The following is an 11,295-nucleotide window of genomic DNA, read 5'->3' as shown; positions in this document are numbered from 1 at the left end:
TATTTATTTTTTTCGCCCATTTTTCCCCCAGAAATATTTCTGGGATACAGATTTAACAAATTCACTTGCGATTTAAAAATCAGAGATTCTCACGATTTCACCAAAAGATTGATACTTACAGTTTCTCCGCGTATATCAAGTAAATTTCCTTTCTGATCCGTTAGTTTGAAATTTATTCTTGTCAACAATCGATTATGACATCGCAGGTAAAACGGATTCATTGGTTCTTTTATTATCAAATAACCAGGAGATGCGCTAGGTGAAAATGAATATAAAATAAAACCCTGATGGGCTTGATTTGACTCTGACGCATCAACATTATAACTACCCTCGACAACGTCCGCGTGAAGATAAATCGCGATAACTTCCGTTATATTAACGATACCCGGCGATATGTGCCGTCCACCTTTGTCAGGATCGTTATTGTGTTTAAGAATCAATTCTGAATGTATTTTTTTGGTCCATGAGGCATGTAATTTCGGAAATAAATCATCAATGGTATCAGTGACGGATTTTCTCATCGCATCAAAATCAGAATTGGGAAATTTGAAATTTGGCAGTGTTTCCTCGGTTAATTCAAATACTCTCATGAATTTTTGTTTTTCACCCGAGTTCTTGATCAACTCGAATTTGCTAATAGGAAGAACATAGTCGGCAATTGATATATCGTCGATTATCGCCCGAATAAACATATCATGATAATATTCAATATCATTCGCAAGTTGATTTAAAATTTTCACGTGTTTTATAATTTCACTACATGAACTAGATTTATTTAGGATGCATTCATGAAATGATCCGCGCAATAAATTTAATTGTAATTCGTGTTCTTGAATAAACTCGTCTAGTGTTCTTCTTACCAAGATACCGTCTATGGGGGCTATTATCCTGTTAATGTGGGTAGCGTCGAAGATTTTCACATCTGGGGGGATTTTAGGAAGAGGTAACCACGAGAGAATTCTTTCGTTAATAAAAGTGAAAGCGAATATTACTAGGTTAATTTTGTGGTTATTCATGAGATTGATGGCGCTGTGGATCAAAGGTTTGTGTTTGATATCTCCATACCATCCTTCGTTGGTTGTAAAATCTTCCTTTTTTGGTTCCGGTAGTTCTGGAAGGGTTTCATCATACCAACCTGGAATAATAACATCCGATTTCTTTGGTTTTATCAGAGGTGCAACCTCGGGCCAACCTAATATATTTCTAATCGATGATTGGTAAATATCTACCACGTACGGTGATTTCACTTCTATCATTGACGATAGTGTTGGATCATGTGAAGATATCTTTATTCCCGGAGTAGCATCGCCGGTTAAATTTGATATTCTAGTAGTAAACTCGCTATTCAGCTGATCAATTTCATAACTGCCCGTTGGTATACCAACAACGATCCAATCGGGTGTTCCATCGGGTTTATTTTTATTTGCAAAAACAAGTGAATTATTTGGCATCAAATTACCGAATGATTTCGATCTCACATTAGGCCAGCTGTTGTAGACGCGCAATTGTGTTAACGCAATTTCGTTAACGCTAATTGGTGTTGAGAAATTAATACTAAACTCGGGTTTCGTTGAACTTAGCGATATTAACGTTGTTGTCGGCGGTGTCGTGTTTGTCACGATCTGGGCTAACTCGGACATTATTAATATTCATTTGTTCAATCTCCGAGTAAATACTAATCATTGAAGAAAATTCTAGATCGGATATAATACCGTCGTTGAGACTTTCAGAAAGTAACAATGATAACTTCGAGTACGCGTCACTAACTTTAGCAAGTTTACTTTTGTACGATGATAACTTTTCACTTGTGCACGAGGATATCTTTTTTGCGATGATATTAAGAACACCGGCAATTGTTGTTGTTGACGAGATTATTATTGTTGCTACAATTGGCGCTATCATTGTTACCGCGGATAGAATTATTCCTGCACCAGCGACCACAGCTGATACTGCGTAAACAGCAACATCAATGATAACTAATTTGCGCTGGTATTTATTTATTTTTGTTTGATAATCGTCAAGTTGTTTTTTTAGTGAATCCTGCCATAGGCGAGCTTGATTGTAACGGTAATCCGATGCTGTCATTTATTAGTATCTTACGATAACAATTACGGGATTATCATGTTTATCCTGGAATACCAACTGTTTCCAATCCCGATAAATATTCGAAAATTACAAAATAATCCACCGGTTCTGTGGTGGTTCTATCTGGCGGTTCTAGATCGCAGAGTACGCCGGTATTTTTTTCTATAGAAATAATAAAAAATCCGGGGTAGAATTCATGAATTTCACTATTCGATTTTATTTTAAATTTTATCTTGGAAATAACATATACTCGATATACGCCGGTAATTGGTACGGTGAAATAAAATCCGATAATACCTTTTTTAGGTTCCCAATTATAATTGTATGTCTTAAACACAAATGGCACATTGCAGACAATATTTTTTGTTTCTACCTCCGTTGGTATCGAAATTCGCGATAATTTTCCAAGTTTCATTGACGATATTTTTGTGTTGATATCGTCAATTTCTTTACCTAATTGCTTTACGTCAGTGGCGTGACCAGTTTTATCGACGGATTGGTCAATCTTTGCTGTTGCAGCAAGAAGTTTCGTGTTTAAATCTCGAATTTCTCCGTCGTACGTTGATATATCTAACTTTTGACGCGCTAATTCACGTACCACGTTAATTTCATCGTTGATGGATTTTATTTGTCCTTGCATCACGTTAATCCCCTTGGTAAATTCAGGAACAACAACATTACCGAGTTTAATAATTTCCTCGTTGATTTTTTTGTTGAGATCGTCGATCGATGGTTTCTGACCCATCGAGATATTTACTTCGTTAATTTTGGCAAGAATACTAGTAATTTCCTCGTTGATTTTTTTTATTTTTTTGTTGAGATCGTCGATTGATGTTTTATCGATTTTCTGACTCATCGAGATATTTACTTCGTTAATTTCGGCAAGAATATTAGTAATTTCCTCGTTGATTTTTTTTATTTTCTCGCTAAGATCGTCATGTGATGCTTGATCTGATACGGAGGAAGTATCACTGGATGTTTTTATATTCTCGTCAAATTTTTTGCTAAATTTATCTAAAGCATCGTCAAGTTTTTTAAGGTCGTTATTTAGCCTATTAAGTCTTTTTGTCATTCTATCCTGAAGATCGTCGTGTAATGCTTTATCGGCCTTCAGGGGTAACTTTGCTATAATATCGGCGATATCAACAACAGATTTTAATACCATCTCCGATTGGCGAGTAAATTGACTAATGTGATCGCGGTATTCGTCTCGCTTGATTATGTCAGTTATTTTGACGTTGCTAGTTTGTAATCGCCCTTCTGTATTTTGAAATACAGCAACTTCACCAGGATCAACTTCTGACAGCGATAAAAGATTGTTAATATCGCTCTTGGTTGCAAACTTTGATGTATCGATGTCGACTGCATCTTTTTTTTCTTTTCTGAAGAGAGATCTACCGTAAATGTCAACCATGATATTTATCTACGGTATATTCAAATAAAATTTTGCGAAAAGGACGAGATGATTTTGAAATTGCATCAAGGACATTAATTGACTCTGGACCGCATATTGGTGGATCCGCTAATGTTTGTGTTGGAAGTGTTGAATACCAAACTGGAAGTTTTAATTTTGACACATATTTGATAAATTCATTCGGCGGTGCTAATCCGTATGAGTCGAAGTAAATAACTTCGCGAGGATTAATCGCGTAAGCAACCCAGTGAGTGCCAGGGCCGGAATTTTTATCGAGATTTATTATTCCTGTCTCGGTGGGATTTGGTTTATCTGGTAGTTGATCTCGCATAAATACGCCTCTGAAAAATTTTATTTTCTTTTTTTTTGCTTCACTTATTAAATCTAAATTTGAGGTTGGTAGGCTCGATTTAACCCGGATCCGTACGGGGGTCGTCTTAGGTAAAGGCCGGATCCTTGTTGCGGTTGCATCAATTTTGCTAGAAGAGAGAAGGGGGAGATAAAACCTCCCTTTTTTTTGCGATATCCTCTTCCAACGATTTTACTTCCTATTGCGGTACCTATCCCTCCAAGTGCGCCCAATCCTAATGCTTTTCCACCTGCTATTAACGCGGGTATAAGCGCGGCCAATGGAAAAATACCACCTACTTTGATCATATCTCTGATTGCTCCTATTGAGAGATTCAAGCGAATACCAGTATTTGCCGATCTGGCTTTGGTGAAATGTCCGTGTTGATTTTTAGTTAACGATAGTTTGTTAGGTCCACCGTGAAGTTGATTACTTTTCAAAGTTAAACTTAAACCTCGTCGCGCTGCTGTTGCTGATTGAAGTTTTTTCACCTGACCGGGGGTCAGAGTTACGCTGACGTGATCGTATGGCATATTAATAATCACTTAATCTAAATTTAGAATTTGTTACATGTTCTCTACGGGTGCATCGATAACTCTCATTCTACCGCTGATGCCTTCCAGGATCATTGTTCTATCGCTGAGAATAACCGCGATTGCTCTTGCATTTCCTCCTCCTGTGTTAATTCTTGCTTTGAAATGAATATCGACGACCGACTGCTTTACCAAATCGAGATGTTCCAAAGAAAAATAATAGATGGGATAGAGAGTGTTAAAATCTAATTGTGATATTTGCAATCCAGTATCAATATTTTGATCGCGGCCCATGAAACTTAACAATCGATGATACGCGCGTGCCGTGGAATTGGTGACATAATCGATGGCTATTTCCTCGGTTGGCTCCTGTTGGCCGTTTATTCTCAATGAAACGTTTGTTGCCTCGAGTCGATCGAATATCATATGGCTATGCAGTTGATCATTTCTATTCATGTTTTGTAGAGCAACAAAGATATGTCTTGGTGCGGAGGAGCCCTGCTGTGACGCAATTCGCCAAGTAAATATTCCGTTAATATTAACATTTTCGATAGAGTCAGTCATCGTTGTCAGCCAAGACATTATGGATTTTCCTCCTTGATTCATAAATGATAATAATTTTTCTTCTATGATCATCGATGGAACTATCGCTGGCATCCACAAGGTAATTCTTTCAAGGACAACTTTGCCGATATCAAGGGGATCTGCACTTGCATCTCGCCAGATGGCTCTGTCATCATTGGCATCTCGAACGAAAGATATCGTATGCTTCGCTCCGTAAATAACTTTTCTGAAATGTCTGCAAAATCCAAAAATATGAGATAACGGAATTGCGCAGGAAAATCTTAAACTCGGACCAACCAACATAAGTTTTCGCGTGGCAAATCCGAGATTGTAATCGTCATTGACGCCAGTTATTAACGCCATCTGAGTGGCTGGATTAACACCACCTGGAGTAGTTGGTATAGCGGTGTTATACCGATTGTGTTCAGCTTCATTAGAATTATCCTTGGCAAACATCATACTAGGACCGGCTGATCTGGTAAAATCATCCGAGTATCTTGCTAGTCCTATGATCGTCGTTGCTATATCAACATTATTCGTGATTGATTCAATCTCTTTTCCATCGATCATGTAAGTGGCATTCTTGAATAATGCCATAATACCATTATTGACAAATCCAACTTTAAAATTTGCTCCAAAGTTAGTATCATTGGTTCTAACAATTTTACCAACAAATTCGATATACGCCTCAGATGGAAGAAAATATCTTGTTGTATCGTGGACTTGAATTTCCTTCCGATTTCTTGAATCGGGCTCAACTACATCGTACGAGAAATATTGAAAATCTCGCACTGATGTATCCCTACCTACTGGTTCATCCATGTCAAATACTTCATTTGACACTTGTGCAAACATTTATTATTAATAATATCGTCTAAAACGAAGACCGCTGCCTGAAATGAAACTTGTATTTGCTAGATTTGTCCTAGCAACATCCTGCGCTAGATTTGTATTAGCAACTTCCTGCGCCAGATTTGTTATAGCAGCTTCCTGTGTTAGATCATTTATTTTTTTATTTGCCGCATCATTTATGACCTTACTAACTTCGGGTGGCATTTCTCTGGTGCTAGGTAATTTAACAGGTTGCTTTTTACGTACTAAACTTAATATTTTATTTTTGATAGCGTTGAAGCCTTTACTAGCCAAATTACCGATACCAGAAACAGCAGTCTCACCTATCTTTCCTATTGCTTTTAATCCTAGTTGTTTTACTATTGGTCCAATTTTAGGTATTACTCGCGTGACAAGACTTCCAATAATATCGCCGAATCCATTACCGTGAATATATTTGTATACTGGTAATCGAGAGTTTACTATGCGGACCTGATTAGGTCTGCGTTGATGTTTGTGAACAATCATATTATTTCAATTGTGTTGATTTAATCGATGAGTTCATCGACAAACTCTTTATAAATGTGAGAATCGATGATACCACCACGGAATAATCGCTGACAAATATCTGATGCTTCGTTGACTATCTCACGGGAGTTATTTCCGGCTCGCTTTCCTCCGATTAATACTTCGAGGCGAGATACATCATTGACAACACTATCGGGACAAACTGAATATCCGCTTCCTGTTTTTTTTTGGTCTGGAGATTCCAATGGCGTTACGTAGAATAAATCGTCTGACGGCGTTGAAGATTTCTTCTCCTCCTCTGATGGTGACCCCGGCGATGTCCCTGACGACGTCCGTGGTGAATATATTTCTGGTGGAGATGGAGGGGTACCACCCCTAAGTGTTGAACCCTCCCCCGGGTGAATTCCCCATCTTATTGGTTTTTCAGGGAGGGGTCCTTTGTAGTTTGAAGCTGTTGGTTCCGGAGGTGGGTCCATATACCAGGGGCGTTCTACGTGAGGATAAAACTTTTCACGTATTTCAGGAAGTTCAATGGAGTGGCGAATATCAAAGGAGGATGAATCAGAACTTTCATCTTTAGGTGACGAACTTTTACTTTTAGGTGACGAACTTTTACTTTTGGGTGGCGAATCCTCAAATTTGGGTAGTGAACCCTTAAATTTGGGTGTTGAAATTTTTACATCTTTCCTTACTTGATAATTAACAATATCCGACAAAAATTTTGAAAAATCATCATCTTTAAAATTTATTGGTTTTCCTAAACTACCAAAATAAACTATCGCATGCCAAACAACATCGTTGACTTTATCAGCATTAATATCTTTTTTCAAATAAATTTTTTTAGTTTTCAAATCAGTTTTTGAAGCAATTACAACTCTCGCAACATCATCTTCACGAATTGCATGTATGTTATCTTCATCCAAATAATTATCAGCAGGTAAACTAGGATCAGGAATAAACGAACCAGATTCATCGTATATGTATTTAGGTACAATTATTGGTTCATCACTCTGATCTTTTTTCTTTTTTGGTTTTCTTTCCTTTTTCTGAGGTGGAGTTCTTTCTTTTGGTCTAGCTCCTAATTCCTCTGGTTGAAATATTGGCTCCTGTGGTTGAATATCTTCCTGTGGTGCTGCTTTTCTTCCTCGTTTTTTAGGTGTTGGTCTAACTTCTAATTCCTCTGGTTGAAATATTGACTCCTGTTGTTGAATATCTTCCTGTGGTGTTTCTTTTCTCCCTCGTTTTTTAGTTTTTTCCTTCTTCTCCTGTTGTTTTCTTTCTTTTTCCTCTTGTTTTCTTTCGTCCGCTACTTGCTTATTAAATCTTTGTGTATCTCTTGCCGCTTCTAAAAATCTTCTGTAACGTGGATCCGTTACTACACTCACATGTGTTTTTCCCGTATAAACTTTATATACCATGCTGTACCAATTATCACGAGTCCCATATCTTTTTTTTCCTATTGGAGTCAAATATTCATTTCGATCGCTAAAATAATTTTCCGCAAAATCACCAATTTGTTCTATAGTATACAATGCCGAGAGAGGTCGCGATATCATATTCCATCCCTCCTCGGTAAAATTTTCTCTTAAATTCTCAATATTAAACTTTCCTTTTATCATTAAAGGTTTTCCTCCAGGTTTTTTTCCTCCAGGTTGTCCTCCATCAGCAATTGCAAGTTGTTGCGCCGCTGCTGCTATTGCTAATCGCTCGGGTAATGTTCGTGATTGATCCTCAATACCTTTCAACATAGGAAAGATTCCACGTTTTCTAGCATCTGGATCTTTTTCGTCGCCATATACAACCTGCTCAATTGTTCCGGTCACTGGCTTCAACCATTTTGCCGAAGTTTCTGAAATTCCATGTTGCATATCTTCGTAACCACGAACATTTCTCTTAAATAATTGTTTTGTCGGAATGAACTTCTTTAATGCCGCTAATTGCTCTCGCGCTAATCTAGCCGAATGAGGCTCTCCAACTCTACTAGTTTTTTTACTCATCTTATTTTCAATGATATTGTTTTATTGTGAAATAAAATTAGCATCTTCAACCCAAATTCAATTACGGCAAATAAATTTTACAATACCCCCCCCAAAAAAGCTGCCATTTTTTTTATGTCCAAAAATGCAAATTTGGGGGGAATTTTTCGGATTATTTCGCGTAGGAGGCTTTAGTTTTGAATTCTGAGGGTTCTACGGAAATTATTTGTCTAGAAGGCTTAATTTCGTCTGTGCCACCTGGTCTGTAGAACTTCCCTGCTGCTTGGAAGACTCTAAAACTGTGTACATTAAAAATAAAAAATAAACAAACATAAAAATTTGCAGAGTAAACTTCGTGTCATTTCTTTTTTATGTTGGCATTGTGAAGTACATTTTGTAAGATGGTACTTAGCATTGTATTTTAGTCTCTCTCTCTCTCTCTCTCTCTCTCTCTCTCTCTCTCTCGTGTTATTACTGGTAATTTCAGTTGTTGAGTATGCTGACAGCGTAATACTCAAGGACTGTATACATTCAGCAGATCGTGTTTTGACCAAACTGTCTGTGTCGACACTATGCCACACTGAATGAATATGCGTTGTTGTTGTTGTTGTGGGGTTTAACGCCATTTTTCAGCACACGATAGGCTATACATGGCGGCCAGTATTAACGGTGGAGGAAGAACCCGGGAAACCCCCCAGAAAGAACCACCGACCCACGAGAAGCTACTGGCAGGCTTTCTCACATATCCACATTGGCTGAATCTGAGACTCGAACCCACGCAGACAGAGGTGAGATGGCAGTGATCCGTAACGGAGAGCGCTTTAGACCACTCGGCCACTCGGGGCCCCAATGAATATGCGAGAATTGAAGGTAGCGAAAATATAATATTATGACTTAACTTCTTTGTGCTTCGATTTTGTATGTGTCTTTAAATATTAACCCGCCTTGTATTTCGACTTGAAGAGAGATTGTAACACACACACTCACACACACACATACATACATACATACATACATGCATACATACATACATACATACATACATACATACATACATACATACATACATACATACATACATAGATACATACATACATACATGGGGACCCCGAGTGGCCGAGTGGTCTAAAGCGCTCACCGTTCCGGATCACTGCCATCTCACCTCCGTCTGCGTGGGTTCGAGTCCAAGGCTCGGCTAGCGTGGGTACGTGGGAAAGCCTGCCAGTAGCTTCTCGTGGGTCGGTAGTTCTTCCCTGGGTTTTCCAGGGTTCTTCCTCCACCAGTTATACTGGCCGCCATGTATAGCCTATCTTGTGCTGAAAATGGCGTTAAACCCTAGAACAACAACAACAACTACATACATACATAGCTTCTCGTGGGTCGGTGGTTCTTCCCGGGGTTTTCCCGGGTTCTTCCTCCACCATTAATACTGACCAACATACATAGCCTATCATGTGCTGAAAGATGGCGTTAAACCCAACAACAACAACAACAACAAACATACATACATATATACTTACATACATACATGCATACATACATACATACATACATACATACATATTATTTGTTCGTTATGTAACATTAAGATGATGTTTTTTATGTTTCTTGAGATGATTTTTCTATGTTGTTTTTAGCATAAGTCTTGTTAGAGTCGATAGAAAACTCTCCATTTATTAGCCAAATAGTCAAGACTGTAAAAAATGTCTTCCTATGTGGGAGGGTGATTCACATTCTATATATACGTGTAAAAAGGAAATGGCTTCATTATGTGCTACATTATCTTTCACAGCTTTGATTCTGATACTCCTTGAGAAGTAAAGTCTGTTTTATCATCGGCAACGTCACGTACAAAGCAAACCGCGAGAAAGTCCACCGGACCCAGGACATACTTAACCATATCCAGAACCAGAATGAATATTTGAAAACAGAAGACTAACTCAACAAAATTTACAATGATAATCTACAAATAGTCAAATAGAACTGCATTTTGAAACTGTTTTGGAAAACATCTTAGTGAGTAGCACGAACAGCTCGCACTGCACGTGGATAAAATGGCGTCCAACTAGGAACTTACTGAACTTGAAAAATAACACAAAGCGGTAAGAGACAGACCATAGAGATTTTATAGAATGTAAATACAAAGAAGGTACACATGAGATCGATGTATCCAAAATACCCATTTAAAATAGACCTAACATGTCAAATCTTGGTAGTACTTCAACTGTTCAACGAAGACTTCGTAGAATTGGCAGACTCCTTGAATCGAAAATGATTGAGAGGATGGATTCTGCGATCCAAGGGAAACAAGCAAATACTACCGTTTGGCGAAATGGAAATAGGAGGGGAAAAGGTGCTGATAAAAGAACCAGAACCAGTACTCAGGAAGATCAAAATGAAAACAACAGAACTACGCCTATCTGATATCCCTATGGAGATCCCCTTAAAGGCTACAATCAAACACTTCGAAGAATAGTTGAAAGTAAAGGTGATGAACGCAAAAATGGACATCATCCCACTCACACCCATGCAAAATAGCATACGAATTTTAGAGATAGAAAAGGATATAATGAAGATCAAACTAGCATTTTTTCTGCGTGGATTCCTCACCAAGTCGTGGTATAAAGGCTGCATATACCACAGGAAATGCAATATATATGGGACTACAGGTCACAAGCCACACAATCGTCCAACCAACAAAGAGGAGAAGAAAAATGATGGCACTGGAGAGATAAACTATCCAACTCAAGGACAAAGAGATGAACAACAGAAATTACAAGTAAAGAAGCAGCAAGCACAACGAAATACCCAAACAGAGATGGAGACAAGTGGGACACAATCTAACAGCAAGAAAGCAACAAACTCAACAAATAGACAGACTAGCATACAAGAGAAGATAAGAACGCAAAGGTACAAGAATCAACGACAGGGAAAATAACAGCAAGAAAAGTACCATAATTAGAGCAAGATTTCAATGGAGCACCAATGAAAACAACAACAGCAAGGAATTCGCCG

This window comes from Sinohyriopsis cumingii, chromosome 2 (genome assembly GCF_028554795.1).
Source record: "Sinohyriopsis cumingii isolate HCF-2022 chromosome 2, ASM2855479v2, whole genome shotgun sequence".
Classification (NCBI taxonomy): domain Eukaryota; kingdom Metazoa; phylum Mollusca; class Bivalvia; order Unionida; family Unionidae; genus Sinohyriopsis; species Sinohyriopsis cumingii.
Note: the sequence above shows the minus strand (reverse complement) of the source record.